Here is a 25,063-nt window from a genome sequence, read left to right on the forward strand (position 1 = left end):
AAGGATATTCCCAAACCAAAAGTTGAGTATATGAAGCTGACTACAAGATGATTAGAAAGAATGATAAGGCTAAGTGCATTCTTTTATGTGGATTTGGACCAGATGATTCAACTATATCTCATAATGTACTATATCTAAATAGATTTGAGATTTGTAAATCCTCATGAAGGAACTATTCAAGTAAAAAAAATTAAGAATTGCCATAATTTCACTGAATATAAAACTTTTAAGACGAAAAATGTTATAAACTTTAGGAGATGATTGCTGGATAACCATTGTATATAAGTTGTTCTCCTTAGGAAAGGTACGCACTGCTAACGAACTTGTTGACAAAGTGCTTACTCCTAAGTTAAGGGAAATGAAGGCGACTGATATTCGGGAAGCTAAGAATCTAAAAACATGACCTTTGATGAGTTGGAATGAAATTAGAATACCTATGAGTTGAACATAGATGCATTAAAAAATATTAAGGGAAATAGGGACAAAACATTAGCCCTCAAGGAAATTAAGAGTGATGAGTCAATGATAAAGATTTATCCTTTATCATAAAAAACATCAAGAAGTTCTTCACTAAAAGAAGGAAGCTTTGGGAAAAAGTAATCCTTAGGCATGAGAAGGAGCATGATGATAGGACAAATTGGTGACTGCTTCAAGTGTTAGAAAACCGACCACCAATTCAAAGGCTATCCCTTGTGGGAATTAGATTGGAAAAATAAAGAGGATGAAAATAACAAAATAAAAGGGAATTGTCTGATAAAAGAAAGAAAAAGGAGATAGTTAAGACTATGTTATCTTGGTGAAAATGTTCTAACGACTCAAAATAAGAAGCTACAGAAGACACTGGTTTGATTTCCATGGACGATTAAGAGGCAGAATCAAAATCAGACACTAACAAAAGGAGGTAAATCATATTAATTTAAAAAATAAGCTAGGAAATTTTCTAAGAAAAATTTATCATCCCTTTTGATTAATCTCATAAATAATCTTCATGATTTGATGAAAAATAAAGAAAATTTGCTGGAATCCTTAAATAATCTAAAGTATGCATACATTGATCTTGAAAAAATCCAAATCAATGCAAAAAAGAAAAAAAAGACTTGTAGAAACAAGTCCAACAACATGATTCAACTACTCAATTTCTAAAATCAAAAATATTTAAATTGAATATCATTGGGAAATGGAATACCAAAATAGATAAAAATCAAATCAGATGGAAAAAATGATGGAAAACTCAATACTCAATTGTGCCTAGAAAGGAAAAAATCAAGAAGAATGAATCATCCTCTAGCTAGGACTAAGTATAAGCTTGAAAGGGAAAATAGATGAACTTAGTCCTTAATGATTGTAACTCAACTTAGTAATATGATTCAAAATGCTAAAGAAATTTTAGTGATGGGAGGAAAACTACGAGAACGATAAATAACTATAGAAGCAAATAGATAATTGATAGATGTAAAGAAAATTAGACACAAAAAGGTAATGAATTAAGAACACGAGGGTATTTCAAATGCTAGAACTGCTAATCACATTGACCATCAAACATATAATTCCCATGGTTAACAAGAGGGAATTGAATTCCTTCAAAACCACTACTTCTAAGAAAACCATCACAAAAAGCTAACCCTAAAACTCTCAAAGAGATTTGTTCAACAATATTTAAGAAAAAATTAAGGAAAATAAGTTAAAGTTAGGATATTTATACCCCTGGGCCCAAAAGTGAAAACTTTTCATAAAAAAAACAAGTGTGGATGCCTAGGCTGACCTAACCACATAGATGACCATCTGCCCACAGAAGTTAGGGCGCAATGTCTCTGGGTTATTTTGGTCACCTACAGGTGCATCTCCTTACCTACAGGTAAAGGTAAGCTCACAAGTGGTGACGCTAGTAGGATATCGTCAAGTACCTCTTGCTTCATCAACATTCCTTAGTGCTTTCATTCTCTACTTCTCGTGAAAGGTCTAGTATTGGAGAAAACTTGGGTCACATCATCCTCTCCTTCTTGAAAAGAATTTGGCCTTTATTTTATGGGATCATCATTCACATATATGTAAAATAAGGAAAGAGCACACACATTGAAGGTGTTGTGTACTTGATATTCCAGTGGAAGATTGATCTTGTAAGAATTATCATATTTCCTCTCATAGACTTTAAAATGTTCTTCCCCTCGTGGCATCAACTTGGTGTTCTATAATTTAGGAATTGATCCTTTAGGAGGTGTACCTACACCTAATCACCTGGTTTGAGAACAATTTAATTATGCCCTTTGTTCACCCTTTTGGACATATATTAATTCATCTTTTAAAGGAAAAGTTTCAATTTCTCATGTAGATTCTTCATGGACTCTTCCCTTTTTCTCCGATCTATGCTTAACATAACATCACTAGAGAAAAGGGTGAAAACCAAAGGGGTTAGGGGTTAAAACCATAAACACCTTTAAAAAGGCATCATACCAATAGTCAAATGAATAACAATATTATAAGAAAACCAAGTTGGTAATCTTCCTATGAAGACATTTTACTTTTAACCATGATGTGTAGCATAGAACCTAAGTTTTTATTCATGACCTCAATTTTCCAACAAATTTTTGGGTGGGAAAAAGTATAGAGAAGAAACTTGGTGCCAATACTAGCCCACCATTCCTTGATAAATTTAATAAGGAACCTAGAGACCCTATCACTTATGATAGTTTAGGCCCATTCAACTTGACAAAATTATCAATGATCATACTTGTGGAAAGGAATAATGTGAGACATTTTTTAGAACCTATCCACAATAACAATAATGCTACATTTTCCCCTTCTTGTCCTTGGAAATACAAAATGTTAACCCAAGGGCGTTGAGGAGTAAGAAGTGGGGAGTGGGGTATACAATCTATGAGAGAGGAGTCGCAACTTGGCACTTCTACAATCTACACATTATCCAAAAATTATGGCAACATCATGTCACATTTTGGACCAATAAAATTGTACCTCTAGATTTCTAAGTGTCTTTGATTCCAAAGTGACTCATCATATACCCATCACGTGCCTCTCTGACAAACAATTCCCTCTATGAACTTGAGGGTGCATACAACCTCTTTACCTTGAACAAAAATCTATAAAACATAGAATATTGTATAGATGACCTATCCATATTCCATTGTTATTTTTACCATTCCCCATATTCTTTTAAGATTCAAGCAAATTTGGGTTCCTGGGTATACAAAGTCATCAAACATTTATTCACAATTAATTTCGAAGATAAGGTATTGATCAATAGATGTTTTCTAGACAAGTAATTGGCCACAACATTCTCTTTTCCCTTTTTGTATTTGATTTTATAAGGAAAAGTTTCTAAGAATTCAATCTACTAGGAATGTTGTCTATTCAGTTTCTCTTAGGCCAGGGGGTGTTTACAATATTCATGGTCTGTTTGAATTACAAATTCTTTGGGCCATAAATACTGTTGCTAATTACCTAAATCTCAAACTAAGGTATACTATTCAATATGATAAGTAGATTAGTTCAAGGTTGCTATTCTGAGATTTTCACTTATCAAGCAATGGGCTTTTGGTCTTGTATTAAGATGACTCCAAATCTTACCTTACTAGCATCACGTTCAACTTTGAATATTTTATCAAAATTGGGTCATTGATACAGTGTAGTGGAGCTAAGCATTGTTTTCAAAGTTTCAAATGCTTTTGCTTGCTCATCACCCCAATTTGAAAGGCTTATCCATTCGGATTACCTCGTTCAACGAATGACAATGGTGCCAAATATTTTGATAAACATTCTATAGAAACTATCCAATTTGTGAAAACTTCTCACTAATGTATTGTGGAGTTGGAAAAATTCTTATAGCGTCTATGTTGGACTCATCCACTTCAACACCCTAAGAACTTACAACAAAGCCTAAGAAGGCAACCTTATCAACAAAAAATGAGAATTTTTAAAAGATTAGTAATAACTGCTCCCTTCTAAGCACATTTAAAACACACCTTAAATACATAGCATGGTCATTTATGGATTTTCTATAAATAAAAATATCACCAAAGTACACCATAATAAATTTCCCTATAAACAGTTTAATCATATGGTTTATTAACTGCATAAAGGTACATGGAGCATTAGTGAGACCAAAACACCTCACCATCCATTCGTATGGATCAAAATTTATCTTGAATGCAATTTTCAATTCATCACTGGGATTCATCCGAATTTAATAGTACTTAATCTTAAGATCAACTTTTGAAAACACACAAAAACTATTTAATTCATCCAACATCTCATCTAATCAAGGGATAGAGTGGTAATACTTTACCTTTATCCTATAGGTCTCCTGATAATCAAAATATATGCACCAATTTCTATCTTTGGTTTACAACAACAATATCAGGACTGCACAAAGAATCATGCTCTCCTTGATATATCCTTTGTTGAGAAATTTCTCAACATGTCATTAGAGTTCATTGGTGTCTATTAGGTTACTTTGATAATTCAATTTATTTTGTAATTTAGATCTTGGCACAAATACTATTTGATGCTCAATTCCCCAAAGTGAGGTTAACACTTTTCGAAGCTCCTTTGTGAACACATCCTCATAATCTTGCAAAACAAGGGAGGTAAACTTAGGATGTCATATCCTATGCTTTCAAAGTCACTATATAACTTACGACTCATCCCTCAAGTCGTAAAGACTCATCATAAGTCGTATGATGTAGTCGTAACTAAGATAATGTGAAGTGATTAAAGTTTCTGGTAACTTGATGACTTGACCCTAAGAGTTGTTTCTAGATGTTATGAGTCATATAGTAAGGGTCTAAGGTTAGTAGTGTTGGTTCTCTTTGTTTATATCTAAGTTACGAGTGGTTGTTACAAATCTTGATGACATGTTATGATTTGAGATACGACTTATATCTAGGCCAATGCATACTTTCTTTATTTCTACTAAGGTTATGAGTTGCTAGGTCCACTCATAACTAGATGTTATGAGTTGTGAGATGACTCCTGACAAATGATGACCGAGTTTCTATAAGTTTAATTGAGGGGCCTTGTGGTCTTTTCCGCTCTTAAAACTCCAAACCCACGACTTATAACTCGAGAGATGGATTATTTTCCTCTATTTTAAGTAAATTAACAAAACTTCTTATTCTCTCATTCTCAATAATAACAAGGCTAGGGTTTCTTTCATAATATATCTCTCAAGTCTCTAAGTTCAAATTCTTTTTACAAGTCAAGTAAATCCAGGTACGTGGGGTTTGAACAAAGGTACTCTTTCATCCTTGTGCCCAAAAAATTTAATTTTTAAAGTTGAATTTACATGATTTAATTAGAATTCATACCTAAGTTCTCATCTTTTGAAGTATAACATTATAATGTGATTGACAGTTTTAAGTGCATAAGAGTTTTCATAAATTCATGTTTTGAATTGCAAGATTTCTATTATGATTTGAATTTCATCAGTTTGACGTGAATTTTGATGAAAGATTTCTATGTAATTATTGATCATGATGTTTTGTTATAAGTTTTATGAAAGAAAGTATGAAATACAAGGCTTAAGCATAAGCACTGAGTCTACAAGAAACCTAAGTTTGTACGCTTTAGTTACTTATACTACAACATGATTAAGGTTCAACTTAATTATTTAATATAAAATAAGACTTGAAATCCAAAAGTGTTCTTTCTGATTATGATTTAAGTAAGGAGAGACATAATTGGTTTTAGACTATAAAACCTTATGCAATTTTAAGGTGAATTTCTTAAGTACGATTCAAAGTGATGTATTTACCATTTAGTTTATGTCCAAAACCCCAATAGTTTAATCAATCAGTGTAGTCAATAAGTTCCTAAAGGTCATTCCCATTGATCTGCCAGGGGTACTTCCAAACAAAGTACTAAAGTTTGGTATAAATCTCTTACCTGATACTCAAGCCATCTCTATCCCTCTATATCTTATGGGTTAGGCCAAACTTAAAGAGTTAAAGGAGAAACTTAAAAATCTCTTAGATAAAGGTTTAATCAGACCCAGTGTTTCTCGATGGGGTGCTCTAGTTTTATTCGTGCGTAAGTAAAATGGGTCTCTTAAAATGTCCATAGAATATAGACAACTAAAAAGATTACCATCAAGAACAAGTACCTCATTCCGCAAATCAGTGATCTGTTCGATCAGCTTTATGGTGCCCAGTGGGTTTCCAAGATTAACCTTAGGCCAGGGTACCACCATTTGAAAGTCAGAGAGTGAGACATTCCAAAGAAGGATTTTTGAATATGGTACAATCATTTTGAGTTCGTGGTTATGTCATTTGGACTAAAAAATATTCCTGTAATATTTATGGACTTGATGAATAGGGTCTTCAAGCCGTACTTGGCATGTTCATCATCGTCTTTATAGATGACATACTAGTTTATTGTTAGAGTGAGGAGGAACATACAGATCATTTGAGTATAGTGCTGCAAACCCTCAAAGACCATCACTAAATGCGAAGTTTAGTAAGTGTGAATTTTGGTTAAAGTCTGTTACCTTCATGGGACACGTCATTTCAAGGGCTGGTATTCATGTGGATCTTCAAAAGACTAATGTAGTAAAGCACTAGCTTAGACCTATTACTAAATCTAACAATAGAAGATTTTTGGGTTTGGCTGGGTATTATAGTATATTTGTTGAAGGGTTTTCCTCCGTAGACACACCATTCACTAAGTTAACACAAAAGAAGGTGAAGTTTGTATGGTCATATTAATATGAGAAAAATTTTAAATAATTGAAGAATAGATTGACTTTGGCACCTATGTTAGATCTATTAGAGGGGTTAGATAGATTCATTGTGAATTATGATGCTTCTAGAGTTGGGTTAGGTAGTATGTTGATGAAAAATAGGAGAGTAATATCTTTTTCCTCCAGGCAACTTAAGGATTATGAAAAGAAATACCTAACCCATGATTTAGAGTTAGCTGTTGTGGTATTTTCTCTGATGATTTGGAGGCACTACCTTTATGGTGTGCATTTTGATGATTTCACTGGCCATAGAAGTCTTCAGTACGTATTTTCTCAAAGGAAGCTAAATCATTATTAAATAAAGTGGTTGGAGTTATTGAAAGATTATGAAATGAATGTGCTTTATCATCTGGGTAAGGCTAACATTATGGTAGATGCACTGAGTAGGCTGTTTATAGGTAGTGTGTCTTATGTGAAAGAGAAAGAATGAGTGTTTGCTAAAGAAGTGCATTAGTTTCCCCATTTGGGAGTATGTTTGCTTGAAATGGATGATGGGGGATTAGTGGTTTAGAATAGTTCAAAATCATCTCTGGTAGTGGAAGTAAATGAGAAGCAATGTAAGGATCCCATACTTACCAAAATATTAGAATCAGTCAAGCAGAAAAAGGTCGAGGTTTTATCCCAAGGGGGAGATAATGTACTTTGCTATCAAGGTACGCTTTTTGTTCCCAAGGTAGACAGGTTAAGGGAAAGGAAACTAGCTGAGGCTCATGGCTCAAAGTATTAATTCATCCTGATGCTACTAAGATGTACCATGATTTGTGAGAAATTTATTAGTGGAATAGTATTAAGACAGACATATCTGAGTTATTAGCAAGGTTCCCTAATTGTCAACAAGTTAAGGTTGAAAACCAGAGGTCGAGTAGTACACCATAGGAGATCAATATCCCTAATTGGAAGTGGGAAGTAGTGAATATGGATTACATAATGGGGTTTCCTTCTACACGACGTTTGCATGATTTAATTTGGATCATAGTTGACCGAATAATCGATTCAACTGATTTTTTACGTATTAAGACTTTATACATGGAAGAAGATTATGCCCAAGTGTATATTTGCAAGTTAGTAAGGATTCAGGAGATACCCTTGTGCATCATTTCATATAGAGGAACACAATTTACTTCCCAATTTTGGCAATCATTTTAGAAAAGTCCTGACACAAAGGTTAAGCTTATTAATGCTTTCTGTCCGCAGACCGATGGTGAGGAAGAATGCATAATTAAATATTGGATGACATGCTGAAAACATGTGTCTTAGAGTTTAAAGAAAATTGTGATGATTACATACCTTTAATCGAGTTTTCTTATAATAATAGTTATCGTACCGACATTCAAATAGCTCCATTCAAAACATTGTACGGGCATAGGTACAATCACCCATATGATGGTTCGATGTTGGTGAAAGGACATTGATTGGGGAAGACTATACTCTTGAAGTTATGGAAAAGGTTTAGTTGATTCATGAAAGACTAAATACTTCTTAGAGCCATCAAAAATCGTTTGTAGATTTAAGAACAAGAGAGCTCATGTTCGAAGTGGGTGATTGGGTATTTTTAAAGGTGGCGCCTATGAAGGGAATACTAATATTTAGGAAAAAATAAAAGCCGAGTCCTTAATTTCTTGGTCTATATGAGTTAGTAAAAAATATAAGAGAGGTTGTTTTTGAATTGGCCCTTCCACTAGAGTTAGCTGCGATTCACCCAGTTTTCCATGTTTTGATGCTTATGAAATTCATTATAGATCCATCCTTAGTAGTTCCCCTAGAGAGTACTGGGGTCAAGGAAAACTTGTCGTATGAAGAAGTTCCTGTCGAGATACTTGAAAGGCATGTCCAAAGACTAAGGAATGAGGATGTATCATCAGTAAAGGTTTTTTAGAGAAACTAGTTGGTCGAAGGGGCTACTTGGGAAAGTGAAGCAGACATGATGACAAATTACCCTAATATCTTTTCTTCACATTCATTTCCCATAGAAGTAAATCGTTATTTATAGTAAATTCTTTCTCTTTAAGTCCATTTAAGTATTCTTTTGTAGCATCATGTGTTCATGGGTCTTGAAATCCTAGTGATAAGTAATAGTCTTGATTGAAAGATCAATATGGAGGAGTCGATTCTGTTCCAAAATCCCTATCCGAGTTGAGTCTCATTCGAGGACAAATGTTTCCAAGGGGGATATATTTTTATACCCCGTGCTTTCAAAGTCACGGTAGAACTTACGACTAATCCGTCAAGTCATCAAGACTCATCACGAGTCATGTGATGCAGTCATAATCAAGAGAGTGTGAAATGATGGAAGTTTCTGGTCACTTGACGACTTTACTCTTGGAATCATTACATGATATTACGAGTCATATAGTGAGGGTGGTAAGGTCAATAGTGTTGTTTCTCTATGTTTTTGTCCAAGTTACGAGTGGTTGATACAAGTCGTGGTGACATGTTATGAGTCATAAGGTACAACTCATATCCAGACTAATGCATACTTTATTTGTTTCTTCTAAGGCTATGAATTGCTAGGTCCACTCGTAACCAGATGTTATGAGTAATGATGAATGATGGTCGAGTTTCTATAAGTTCAGTTGTGGGGCCTTTTGGCCTTTTCCCCTCTTAAAAGTCACAACCCATGACTTTTAACTAAAGAAAGGTGTTATATTTCTTTAATCTAAGTCAATTAACAACACTTCTTCTCCTCCCATTCTCAAGAATAACAAGGCTAGGGTTTCTTCCACAAGGACATCTCTTAAGTCTCTAAGTTCCGATTCTCTTTACAAGAAAAGTAGATCCAGGTATGTGGAGCTTTGAAAAAGGGTACTCTTTCATTCTTGTACCCAAAAAATTTGATCTTTAAAGTTGAATTTACATGATTTAATTAAGATTCATACCCAAGTTCTCATCTTTTGAAGTATAACATTATCATGTTATTGAAGGATTTAACTGCATAAGTGTTTTTATATATTCATGTTTTGAATTGCAAGATTTCTATTATTATTAGAATTTCATCAATTTAACCTTAATTCTGATGAAAGTTTTCTATGTAAGTATGGATTAAGATATTTTGTTTTAAGTTCTTTGAAATATAGTGTGAAAGGAAAGGATGAAGCATAATCACTGAGTCTATAAGAAACCTATGTTTTTAAGCTTCAGTTACATGTACTACCGCATGATGAATGTTTAGCTTGATCATTTGATATAAGATAAGATTGAAATCTACAAGTGTTCTTTCTTATTATGATTTAGGTTAAGAGAATCATAATTCGTTTTTAGTCTATAAACCTTTATGTTATTTTAAGGCGGATTTCTTAAGTATGAGCATATATATAATTTTGGGAATAGTATTTAGCATCGAGAATGGAATATGGATGAGCCTATCCTAAGTTCCTTAAAACTACGAGCCACCATAGGTTTAAGTCCCAATACGGGTTAATCTAAGTGATCACTAAGTTAAGGTCCTATTCCGATAGCAATGGTACGACAAATATTCCTAATGTAAGTAAGATGTTGGATTCCATGATAGCCCACATGGTTTATATCAGTTAGAAGAATAGCAATAATTTTAGAAACTAAGTATAATGATTCACTAAGTTTATTTAGTATGCTTTATTACTTATGTTTTATGATCATATACTTTTTTTATTTACTCAAATCCAAGGTGAGTCTTCTATACTTAGCATGCATGTTTTAGAAACATATCTATATATTCAGTTTTTGTTTTACTTATGCATTCACTCCCATATACTTAGTACATTCCAAAGTACTGACCCACATACATTTGTCTATGCGCTACATTGTGTTATAATGTAGGTTATGATGATCATTTACAACAACATAATTGATCAAAAGAATCACATCCTACATCTCAATTTTTATGAGTTTTCATAGTCTGAGGACCTTGCTCATCAGATTCTTAGTCGTTGATGAAAGTTACTTTTGTTACTTGATTTTAGATTTCATCCAGGTCAGCTGGAGTGTATCCCAGTGGCTTGTCAGACTACGTACCTTTTAGTTTAAGAAGTTTATTTGTCACTTCAAGACTTCAAGTTCAGAATAAGGTTTTATGATGTTTCCTCCCTTATTCATATATATGATTTCGTTCACTTTTCAAAGAGTTCAAATTATACAGATGTCAAAGGTAAGCTTGGGGCTATTTATATTCTTAGGCACCGTGTGATGTCCAGGGGTATTCCTGGGTCATTACATAGGAATAGGAGAAATACAGTGGTTAGCATGTAAAAATATGGGCTAGAATGAGCACGGGATCCTCGCCATCACATTTCATTAAAATATCCTTGTTTTTATCCAACATCACCATTTGGCCTTTTTCTTTTAATATCCTTATTTCTTATTCATTATTAAAATCTTCTTCATGGGTTTCCTCCTCCCTATCCTTCTTATCATTCTCCTTTAATTCCCATATCTTTTGATGTACCTCATTAACTTATGATGATGAGAGAGGGTAAAGGATAAGCTTCTTACCATTCAACTCAAGATAATATTGATTGGTTCTTCCATCATGCTTGGTTAATCAATTATATTGCCATGGTCTACCAAGAAAAATATTACAAGCTTCCATGGGAATCACATCACATAGTACCTCATCATGATAATTCCTTATCTTGAATTGAATTATAACTTGCCAACTCACCTAAAACTCTCCACAATCACTTAACCATTAAAGTTGTATGTTATGACATGCTTGGTTGTGGAAAACTTTAAGAAGTCAACCATGGTGGCACTAGCTACATAGCACAATTCAAACTATCAATGACCAATTAACAAACATTTTCATTAGTAAGGCACTTTGAATGGAATACTTTTTTCCATTGACTCAAGTCATTAAATTCCTTACTAATCATCACTCTCCTCACAACAAAGTTTAGAACCTCAAACTCTCCATCTTGAGGCCAAGCATCCTCTTTTCCTTCCCTTGCTTGCTTATCTTCTTCAAATATCTCACCTTACTGGGACTCACCTTCATTATCATTTTAGTATCCCACCTCCTATCTAAGGTAATATATCCTTCTTTTCTAAGCACTATATTTCTTTTATTTAGACAATCACTTGCTTGGTGTCCCTATTATTGACATTTAAAACATTTTAAACCTTCAGAATTATAGGTTAGAAAGTTGTTACCTTTATTTGTTTGTGGATACTTCGGAACACTCTTCTCAACGATCTTCTTGTCAATGGTCTTGTTGAATTCGTTAGTCTTTTTCCAACATGATGACGATTGGGATACTGCTTTGTTCTTCCCAAAGAGTTGTTTGTTGAGTATCACTTGGGTTTGAAATATTTCTTCTAATTAAGGTCTTTCTCAAATTTAAATGCTTCTTGAAAGAACTTTTCCACAGTAGAAAACTTATGATAAGTCACTAAGGAGGAGATTTGGTTTCTCAACCAAACCTTAAGACAGATAATGACGTGCATTCTCTTGATACTCAGACTACAAACAATTGGTGGAATTCATCATAGTAAGCCAAAACACTCTTGATTTTTTGCCTTAAGTTGTATAACTTGGGAAGAAACTCATATCTATATATTTTTGCATATACTTTTGTCACATAAGGCCCTTCAATACAATCCCTAATGGAGGTTGTCCCTCAGTAAGGAGTTTTTGATACATTTGGGAAAATTAAGACTATGTAATAGAAAACCCTTTGAATTGGGATATAGCATGTTTACTCTTATTGACATTGTGAGATCACTGACTTGAAAGATTCCCTTACATATAGACTCCCCTGTGAGATAAGCTCCAGGATCACTCTTTCATTTAAAAATGTGAAGATTAGTCTTAATAGAGTTAATTCCGATGTCTCAACCTCTAATGCCACCTTTCTTATCATTATAATTCCATTGATCCTAACCTTGAGGATGAATTCCCAAGATTCCTCTGCCATGTGGTACCAAACTAAATCTTGTACCTCATCTTCGATTCCCTCTTTGATACGTTAGCCTATTTCTCATGTAATCTGCAAACATAGAAACCTCATGATATTCCTTAAACTACTTCATAGATCCTTATAAACTACTCACTCAACATATATAGGTTGGATATAGTTACATGGTGTTTAAGTAATGGGTTTTTATTATAACAATGCTTGGGGTTTGCCTTGATCTTAGGGTATTTGTTTTTGTGGAGCTTCATGGGTGACTTTTTTGAAGTAGATATCCTATTGTTTAAATGAAATTTTAGTTATTTGGGGAAGTAAGGGCTTGGTTAATGGGATATTACATTTACCTTGGTGGATTTTAGCTTAGGTGGAGTGATTCTGGAGAGATAGTAGCAAATGTGTTTTGAGAATGTCCGCTAGATAAGGCATGGGAGTTTTGGGGAGTGGATTGGGTGGAGATTATATGACCTTCCAAGTTAAATATCTTCCCATCCATGTTAGACATACTTCCTTGGAGCGTGGTCATGTGACCTTCCATGTATTCCACCCTTTGAATCAAGGATTCAATCACTACTAAGATTGCCTTCAAAGCATTAACATCCATAACTGGTGGTGTCTCACCTGCTGGTGCCATAGTACCTATTAAAGAGACATTAAGGAAAAAATGACAGACAAGTTAGTGTAAGAAATCAAACTCACAATATCTACACACCTTTCTATCACCTCACACTTGGATCCACATTTATTAAAGGCTTACTTATACTTCAATGGTAGACGAGGTATTGACTGCTACTCTTGGTAAAAATAGATTCTTTTTTGAAAGGACTCAAATAAATTCTTATGGACTTGAGCCATGAAATTACGATGAAGAATAAACTAGAAAACCACAAAATAAAATAGGGCGAAGAGAGAAAAGCATCTAGGACTTATCTACTAACTTAGTAGATTAATTACTAGTTATTAGTTAGTCAATGAATCAAGAAGTGAGATTAGGAATAAAAAAAAAGAATTGGGGAGTTTGAACCTAAGCATGGTCGAATTTGGAGTGGTTGAGGTGCGCTTGGTTATGGTGCAAGAACGGATGGGACTTTCCCTCGCAGGTCACTTCCAATGCTACGGGTTTTCCTTTGCATCGGTGAACTGGGTTCATAGGCCTATACCTATGTTGGAAGGTGTGGGTGCAGGTGCTTTAGGATAATATAGATGGAGATTTTAAGTTTCATCTTTCCATGGGCTCTCTTGCACTCTATTTTATAGAATATTCCTTCCTTTTCAAATACAACTTGGAACTAACACATTTCATTATTTACTTTGGAACCTTTTTGGATCTAACAATAACTTTTTGTTGAATCTTACTCTTTGAAGGTTTTAATTTCTCCAAGAACTCAACTAACACAAATTTTCCAAACTAACTCTTTCTTGTTCGGAATGGCATGAAATGTCAGATCTAAGTTTCCTTTGACATTGGAACACTTTCCAACAAATTTTATCCTTTAAATCCATACCAAAATGACTATATCTAGAAACCTATTTTACCATTCCTTAAAACTCAAGAACTCATCAATGGAGTTTCCTTAAATCTACTCCAAACATTCCCAAACTCAACATCCAACCTAAGGTTTACTAGATGGAATAAATCTAGAATATAAACTACAAAAAAGGGCTCAAACACAAAATATATTTTTTGGTGTTTTTTTGAAAAACAAAATTTACTTTGTTTTCTTATTCAATATCACAACGCAAGATTTTAGATTTATAAGAATGAAACTAAACCAAACTATGATACCAAATGATGAGAGGAAAACTCTGACAATGAGAATTAACTATGAAAGAAAAGATACAATTGATAGAATGAAAATTTGACACAAGAAGGTAATGAGTTAAGAACAAGAGGGTGTTTCAAACCTTAGAACCCCTAATTACATTCATCATCAAACACCTAACTCCTATAGTGACCGACAGGAATTGAATTCCCTCAAAACCACACATGTATAAGTTATCCACTAACAAAAGCTACGCCTAAATTTCTCAAAGTGATTTATTCATCAATATTACCACAAAAACAAAGATAAATAAGGCAAGGATTGGGTATTTATACCCATAGGCAAATTATGACAAACAACTCAATTTGTCAGGTCATGATGGCGCCTACTATAACCCACAAGTAGGAAAGCTAACTCGTAGTCCGAAACTACTAGAAAGCTACCAAGAGAGATATAGGAAATAATGCGGAATAAGTGTAATTTAAGGATGACATACATGAGAAAATCCCAAAACTTGGTGAAATTAGTACAAGAGCTTCTAGTATAATAATACTAATACAACTCATCTCCGAATACAACATAGAGACTAGTCTAGTAAATAATAAGGAGGGAAGTAATACTCCAAAACATCGGGATCTCACCTACGACTTCAAACCATGGATGCTCCGCACGATGCACAAAACACTGAAAATAACCCGTACTATGATCTAGAGGTTGTAGAAGTGTAGTATGAGTATCAAATGCATGGTACTCAGTAGGCAACTGCCGACTGAGCTCCAAAGATACTGCAAATACGCATAATATAGAAAAAGAAATAGAGTCTAAGCCCAAATATCCAGCAACCATATCATAAAGCCAATGAGATAATAAGGGTAAACTATCTTAATTATATCCAAGAACTAATATAATAAGGCTGAGGACGTATTAAGGATGAACTATCCTATTCCGACCATACTTAGGGATCTCAACACTATACAGTATATCACCGACCAATAGTTGAGTAAACGGAAAAAGAAGGATATATAACAGTATACAAGGACAAAAAATGAATATACAATCTGAATAAATGAAAGAAGGAAGGGATATACGGTTATACCATAGCAACATAAACCTAGATATACATCTATCTATATATATATATCAACAAGGTCAACTTGAAGTACAACCTAAATTATTAGACTATCACTTTAAGTCCACATAATCATAGTAGGAACTAGTGCTTGTATACTCAGGGTTTCAAACTCATACATCTAATCTTAAGGTAATCACGTATGATAATGTAAGCAACAAATAAAAGGTCCAAAATCGTACCTCTGTATCAATACCAGATCATTAACAAAGTTTCCATAAATTAGAGATAACAATGATCATAACAACAATAATAACAATAGAAATGACACGTGAGTAACTAGCTAGCTCAGATAACTAATACCTAACTAAGCCTTTAACAAACCTCTACCACCCCAGGCTAAGGTTTAATCAACATACAACAGACAACAAGTCATACTCATCACCCATACCTATGAAACCCCTCATAAGGCTGATAGATATAGGCGCATACTAGTGATAGAAAATGGGCATGCAAAAATGAATGCAACAAAATCCATAATACCATAACAAATTCAAGTATCATAAAATATATCCATACTTGAACAGATAAGCATAATCAATATCCTAATCATTATCATCATAACCATCACCATCATAACCATTATCATTAAATTCATCCTCCAGCCTTGATAGGTATATAAGCTTATCATCATAGTCATTCTTTGGCCTTTCTTGGTATATAAGCATATCATCATAATTATCCTATAGCCTTTCTAGGTATATAAGCATATCATCATAATAATCCTCTGGCCTTGTTGGGTTATACACATATAATCAATACATATATATAACATCATTTCTATAATCTATTGCCGGGATCTACCCAAAATTCATATCATTAATACAACCATCCTCCTCCGTCCCATACCAAAAATATGTGTATATTGATATACAATAAGGGCATGGACTTAAGCCATGCTAAAAAGAGTGTGAATCCATAAATTTATTGCTCGGAGTAAACTTCAGGAATAAATTATTCAAAAGAGTAGAAAGGGTTGGAATCTCTCACGACAGGAGTAATTATTGGTATTAAATCATAGATTAGAATTTGTCTCAGTTAAATCTTTAAAATATCATTTTCATCTCGTTATGCATAGGTTATTTATTAAGACAATAATTATTGTTATGAAGAAATCTTTTTTTAGGGTGAAAAGTGGGCTTTAACCCCTATTTAGGAAAATAGTAATAAAATCATATTTTAGTTGGAATCGTATCATTTACCAATTTAATGCACATAATAGTACTGAGTCTATGCATCTCATCACTAGTATTCAAATCATGAAACCATAAACATCAATATATCTATAAACTAGAATCATATCCATTACAAGGATAAACACTTCCCAAATGTCCAACTAATATCATAACACAACCTTGGGGCCAAGAGTGTGTTCGAAATCATTACAACATCATAATCACGGCCATAGGCCCATATACATATCCAAAAACCATATCGATAATCATATTTGTAAGCCATCTTGTATCTATAAGGTAGAGCATATCTTTGTGGAATAATATATCAATAAGACATCTCACATATATGAGGCATATCATATCTTTAGGACTTAAATCATCTCTACGAGGCATCTTACATCTCTGAGGCATATCATATCAATAGGCCATAAATCATCTCTATAAGACATCTCACATCTATGAGGCATAATCTATCAATAGGCCATAAATCATATCTATGAGGCATATTATACCTATAAGACAACTCATATATATAGCTCATATATAATAACTTTGTTTATGCCTATATTATTAAGCTTGTAGATGGACCCTATCATAAATCAAATCAAAAAGTTATGTCATAGCTAAGCAATTAATCACAATCCGAGAAAAATATTATAATTCACCAAGTCATGAAGTAACCTTATACTGAAGGTTCAATAGTCTCAACTCTGTCTAACATGCATACATAAGTTCACAAGGGCTAACATAAGTCTTGGCGTACTATGAACCGAGGGAACCCACTTCTAATCTGTGAGATCCATATTTAAGCAATTTCTACCCCGAACTAGGTAAGGTATATAAATTGTTTTCTAGGTGGTTTATAAGATATAATGATCCCTAAGATAGGAATTCTACCAAGAACATGAGCAATTAAGAGAACTCCACCTAAATTACGATTTTAAGATTACTAAAATAACCAAAATAAGGTTAATCATGATAATCATTCCAATGCTTAAACTACATACCAAATCTAGCATCATATCATAACTATTCTATGAATTTTTCAAATCTATAAAGAAGACAATACGATCCTATAAGTGTAATAAGTATTTAACCTTACGAGCCAATTCACCTATTTACTCCCCAAACTTTAATGATAAAGGAAAAGTCACGGTGTCCTACCCATAATTAATGTTAGAATTCACATTCACATGAAATATATAAACCACATTATCTTAAAAAGAAGAGTAGATAGAAGCCTACCTCGAAGACAAACTGCGAATCCTTTATTCATCCACAAAACGTCCGTATTTACTCTACGATATCAAAATGCTGCTACGCTATAAAAATCTTAATCTACATGAATTAGGTGTCAAATAAGACCCATATTGCCATATAATGGGTGGGGTCAAAATTTTTCTTAAGATTGGGCTTGCGGGGCCTGCTAACGAATTCCAAAAATTGAAACCGTCATGAGGTCCCTCAAAGGACAAGGAAGTTGTGCTCAAAAGTTGAGCACAAACAGAACACACATTTGGTCTCAAATCAACCCTTAAAGTTAATGAATTCAAAGCCCTATTTCTTAGAATTTATTAAGATATCGCAGTAATCTTACCATGAATTTGAAGGGAATTCATGAAATAATTATTATCTAAGATCCTCAAGTCACCTACAAGCCTAACTTTAAAGATATCTCACTCTTTAGGATTTTTTCACAAGAAATGGATGAAAAATGAGTAAATTCAGGTAAAAGGGGTCTATTTATACCTATACCAGGTATCCGGATATCACTATCATGATTGAGCATCACGATCATGATCTTCACATGTAAATCACATATTGCAATCGTGATTTATGGTTTGATATCGGGTTTCTATCAAAAAAGCATAAAATGCATGGGCAAAATGTATTTTAACCTTTGTGATACAGGTTGCACCAACAATTTGGTGCACCAGATTTTTTAAATCTTGAATGGACTTCGATTGGGGGTTTAAGATTCGTTTGGAACCCTGTTTATACAAACAAACTTTGTAACCATATCAAATTTGAAAGTTCGGATACAATGGCATACTCAAAATTTCCATGCGATGTCGTTTTGAACAAATGTGGGTCCCACACCTAAATTTCCAATTCTCAACTTTCTAACCAATAGGTTGAAATGAGCTCGGGTGCCTCAGGACCCAAACCAAAGGTCTACCTAGCCTAAAATCGACATTCTTGGACTAATGAATGAGTCAGAATTCTTATTTGAGGTCATCTAATAGGAGTGTCCGAGAACAAATCCTACTTAGTTAAAATTCCAAAATAGGAAAATGTGCCTAAAATCTAAATGAACTGACTGATCACTAAACTGATAGCTCTGGAAAGTCATAAATGACTTGTAGCAGCTGTGGGAAGGCTCATAATGCCAGAAGCGCATTCAAATCAAGGAGATAACCGTGAGCGTCATTACAATATCTAGTACTAAAAGGACTTTCATTCGCGAAGGCAATAGATCAAAAGATGATAAAATTTCAAAAGGATGAGGTACTGGGCCCGCATGCTCTGAGCATGATTTCCCAGATAACCTCCATGAAAAGGGAACACTTCTAAGGAATTTCATCAAAGGTATCCCTTTTTCAACTAGTTTTCTTATTTCACTTCCAAATAGCCAAAACTGAACCTCAGCCACCAACTGGCCTCTATTTTAACCAAAGAAGGCTGATGCGCACAAATCCAAACCACAATAAATTGATAACATAGTGATACAAGTACAACCCAATAGAGGCTTATCCAAGCCATAAGAAAACCAAGGCATAAGTCATACAACTGACTCCAAATCCAAATATAACCTTCTTTGACCATTCCAAACCTGTTATCTATTCTAAACCAGGAAGAAAACTACCTGAGTCTCATCTACGCATGTTATTCAAAAAATCTCAAAGAACTAAGGCTAATATACTGAAAGTCGATATGGTAAATATGAGAATAAACTCATAAGGTGCTATCTGAGCACATAACTGGAGGTAACAAATATCAACAACTTTCCAAAGCTATAACTAGTCTGAATAATCAAGGGTTCTGAAGCACAATTAGTTACTATTGGACGATTCGCTCCAAGATTTCCAATCAATTGATAATGAAATCATGCTGAATCACACTCAAGCATACTAATCACACTGACTACATCATATGAAAATCTCAACACCAAAGCCACAATCCAAAAATGAACCAAGCAACTCAACATGAAAAATTTCCAATTTGCCAACTTAAGAAGTGATCATAGGAAAGACCATCTACCGCTAACTGTCTAATCCACTTTAGATAATAATCACAACATAATAAGAACGGAGCATCCAACTCCATACTAATAACAAAGGAAACCCATCACTAGGAGAAGAACCCAACAAATCTGAGAGATGAATCCAGGACATCTCAATATCAATATCAAACAACTATAAGGCAATGAAATAGCCATAAGAAATGAACAGACCCCAAACTGGTTGATCTAAAAAATAGGCTATATGGAGAGGGATAACCAATACAAGAATCTTTACACCTCAAGAGGCAAGTCTAAGAATCCCAAACTCAAGAACGAGCAATATAGATAAATTGCCAACTCAAGAACCATAATAGAACCACAAAAGGTCAAATTACCTTCAATACCATAATCCATTCCACAATCATTCTAGCACACTCAACAAAAAAAACAACCAACCGCAACTCTTTATAGAAAAGAAATCATCTAAAGAAGCTATAGTTGCCCAGACCAAGGAATAATAACTATATAGAAGGAAAAATTCTAACTTGATGCCAACAGTCTAACCATTTACCAACCGAGAATCAATTACATCAAATAATAATAATACCAATAATATAATTATCAATATCATGTACAGGCAGTATCAAATGAAAATCAATAGCAAGTACCACTAAAGGGCTATAATAAGGCCAATGTGCCAGGGTAAACAATAGTTGAACCTAATGCTACACCCATAGAGATAAAATATTTATACAGATTTACTCTATCCATAACTAAAAGAAACAAACCATAAAGTAGCCACATAATCATGAATTTAATAACAAGGCACACAATATCAAATATAAACTTACCAAGGAATATAATCATCAATGGTTACAAAAACCCCATTACAAACAAATGGAAAAGGCAAATGTGAGAAATAAAAGTACACTTATCATGGTGAAATCTGCATTCACATGCCTAACAGTTCTACGAGAGAATAAACCTAAATGGACCTAAATTCAAACTGCCTGACTGAATCATCAACTGAGGCGTTATGCACACTATATCTAACTGAGGGTTCCACAATACTATGATACTAATTCACATGAGATGAATGACCAATAATACCATCAGGGACACTCTTTTGACCAATGTCCCATTTTACCACAACCAAAACAAGCTCATGGAATACTTTGAGGTATTACACACTCTGATCCAAAATGATCACCACTGCTAACCTGAGAGTTACCCATAATATGAAATACTACCCGCATAGGGATGATAGCCTACAAGTAAAGATGACCTCTAATAGAAGGATCCTTACTCCCTGATGAAGTACTAACTATATAATATTAATGGCATAGTCTCTTATCTCCACCTTCATAAGTCTTAATGCATGTGCTCTCTATGGTTCTTGCATAATCAATAATCTTTGAGAATGAAGACCCATCTACTATCAGGTGCTCTGATACAAAGCAGAATGGTAATGCAAAACCTCTAATAAATCCATGCAACACGTCTAACTTAGAAGAATATAGCATAGAAATATTTCTAGACCACTCTAGAAACCCAGTCTCATACTCAAAAACTGATAAGGAACCTTAAAGAACATAAATAACTCCAATTTTGGATTGAAAAATTCTTGATAAATCAAAAGTAATCCCTGGCTATGAGGTATCCTCAATTAGACCAATGATCCCTAATGTTGAACCTTAAAGGACTGATGTAGTTTCGTGCTCTACTAGTGCCTGAGATGATCCTAAATCTTTTGGCTGATGTTGAAGATCTTCAATATCCATCTCTGGCTCTTTAGTTTGGTGCTATGCCAAAGCTCTGAAAACATATGTTGAAGTCCCTTTTGCATATATCTACACCCTCAAATCATCTATCTGGGATAGAATAGAGTCAAAGAACATGCTTGAGGCTCATAATAATATCGATACATGATAAAAGGTCAAGAAATAAATTTTCTAAGAATTCCCTATAGCCTCCCGAAGATAGATCACGAATATCACCGCATACATCTGCGAAACTCTACTAAAAACTTAGCTCTTGTACCAACACACTAGTAAAACTAGGATCTGATAACAATTTGTGATGACCTAATTGCTCAGGTCATGATGACACCTACTATAACCCACCATTAGGTAAGCCAACCCATAGTCTAGAACTATGAGTAACAGACTACAAAGAGAGATAAAGGAAAGAAAATGGAATAAGTGTAATAAAAGGCTGACATAGATAAGATAATCACAAAACATGGTGATATTAGTACAAGAGCTTTTAGTTTACTAAGAATACAAAATGCAGTACCAAGGAAATTACACTAATACACTTATCTCCGAATATAACATAGAGACTAGTCTAGTATATATGAGGGAGGAAAGTAATAATCCAAACATCAGGAGTTCACTCTATATCTCTAAACCATGGCTGCTCTGCACGATCCACATAACACCAGTGATAACTCGTACTATAATCTGTAGGCTGCAGAATTGTAGTATGAATACCAAAAATGTGGTATTCAGTAGGTAACTACCGACTAAGCTCTAAAGATAATGAAAATATATAAAATATATAAATAGAAATAGAGTCTAAGACAAAATATCAAACAACCATATAATAAAGCGAGTGAGATAGTAAGGGTAAACTATCCTATTCATATTAAAAAACTAACATAATAAGGCTAAGGAAGTATTAAGGATAAACTATACTATTCTTGCCAAACTCAGGAATCTTAATACTATATCTTATATCACCAGCAAATATACAACTAAAGTGTAAAAGAAGGATATATAACAGTATAGAAAGCCAAAGAATGAATATAAAATCTGAATAAATAAAGGAAGAAAGGGATATACGGTAATACCATAACTAAATATAGATAGATACACACACACACACACACACATATATATACATAAAAAAGGTCAACCTGAAGTAAAATTTAATCATCAGACTAGCATTTTAAGACTTTATAGTCATAGCAGGAACTAGTGCTAGTATACTCAGGGTTTCTAATTGATACGTCTAATCATGAGGTTATCATGGACGATAATGAAATCATAAGATAGAAAAGCCAGAATTGTACCTCAATTCTCAATACCGAATCATTAAAAAAGTTGGCAAAATTTAGCGATAACAATAATCATAACAATAATAATAAATATTATAATGACAACACAAGTACTAGCTAGCCAAGACAACCAGTACCCAACGAGCCTTTCACAAACCCCCACCACCCTAGGATTAGAAGTTTCAATCAACACACAACACATCACAAGTTATACTCATCACCCATACCTATACAACCCTTATAAGGTTGATAGATATAGGTGCATACTGCTGATAGGCAATTTGCATGCAAAAATAAATGCAATAGAATCCACAATACCATAACAAATCCAATTATTATAATACATATCTTTACTTAAACTAGTAAGTATAGTTAATATAATCATCATCATCATAAACACCACCATCATAACCATCATCTTTATAATCATCCTTCGACCTTATTGAGTCTATAAGAATATCATCATAGCCATCCTTTGGTCTTGATGGGTATATAAGCATATCATCAGAATTATCTTCTAACCTAGCCAGTTATATAAGCATATCATTATAATCATCCTCTGACCTTTCCAGGTATATAAGCATATCATTATAATTATCCCCCAGCTTTGCTGGTATTAAAAGCATATCATCAATATATATAACAAAATCCTATAATCTATCATCCAATTCTACCCAGAATTTATATCATTAATATAATCATCCTTTTTCATCCCATACCATAGAGGTGAGTACATAGATGTTCAATAGGTGTATTGACTTAAGTCATGGCTAAAAATAGTGTAAATCTGTAAATTCATTTCATGGGGTAAACTCTAGGACTAAATAATTATGAAAGTTTAGAAAGGGTCATAATTTCTGATGATCCGAGTAATTAGTGGTATCAAATCATTGACCGAAATTAGTCTTGGTCAAATCTTTAGAATAATATATTTCATCTCTTTACACATAGGTTATTCATTAAGAAGACAATTAGAAGAAATCCATTTTTTAAGGTGAAGAGTCGGCTTTAACCCATATTTAGGAAAATAGTAACAAAATCATATTTTAGTGAGAATTATACTATTTACCAATTTAATGCTCATAAATATACCAAGTCTATGCATGCCATCACAAGTATTCAAACAATAAACCATAAACATTAATATATCTATAAACTACAACCACATACTTTACAAGGTCAAATACTTCTCGAATGTCCAACTGATATAATACAACCATATCTATGAGACACATCACATCTAGTAGGCATAAAATATTAAAAAGACATCTCACATCTATGAGGCATATCATATCTATAGGCCATAAATCATCTTTATGTGATATCTCACAACTATGAGGCATATTATTTCTATAGGCCATAAATCATCTGTATGAGATATAATACAACCATATCTATGAGACACATCACATCTAGTAGGCATAAAATATTAAAAGACATCTCACATCTATAAGGCATATCATATCTATAGGCCATAAATCATCTTTATGTGATATCTCACAACTATGAGGCATATTATTTCTATAGGCCATAAATCATCTGTATGAGGTATCCTATATCTGGGAGGCATAATAGATCTATGGGTCATAAATCATATCTATGAGGCATATCACACCTATAAGGCATCTCATATCTATAGATCATAAATAATAACTGTGTTTATTCCTATATTATAAAGTATATCTATCACGACCCATACCAGGGCCTGACCGTGATGGGTATCTAAGTCCGACAAGGACTGTAGACCATCCTCATGCCATATAAAATGGAATAGAATTCAAGTGTGGAAGCAGAATTTCAGACATATCACAAGATAAATAAGTATAACTCAAAATAGAGTCCAAGAATTTAACAACAAATCCCAAGTCCACAGTAATCTACAAATCCTCTAAGCAAAACCAAAATCAATAAAAGTTTGGAAATAACCCCAACAATAGTCAAAACTAAACCAATGAGATAAATCTAAAATAAGCAAATCAAAATATGCAATGAGGTCTTCTGAAGTATGGAAGCTCACCACTTCAATTTAACTCAAGAGCTATCCCACAATCACCTAGTCATTGCGCAGGAAATGTAGAAGAA

The sequence above is a fragment of the Capsicum annuum genome, chromosome 4, assembly GCF_002878395.1.
Source record: "Capsicum annuum cultivar UCD-10X-F1 chromosome 4, UCD10Xv1.1, whole genome shotgun sequence".
In the NCBI taxonomy this organism is placed as follows: Eukaryota; Viridiplantae; Streptophyta; class Magnoliopsida; order Solanales; family Solanaceae; genus Capsicum; species Capsicum annuum.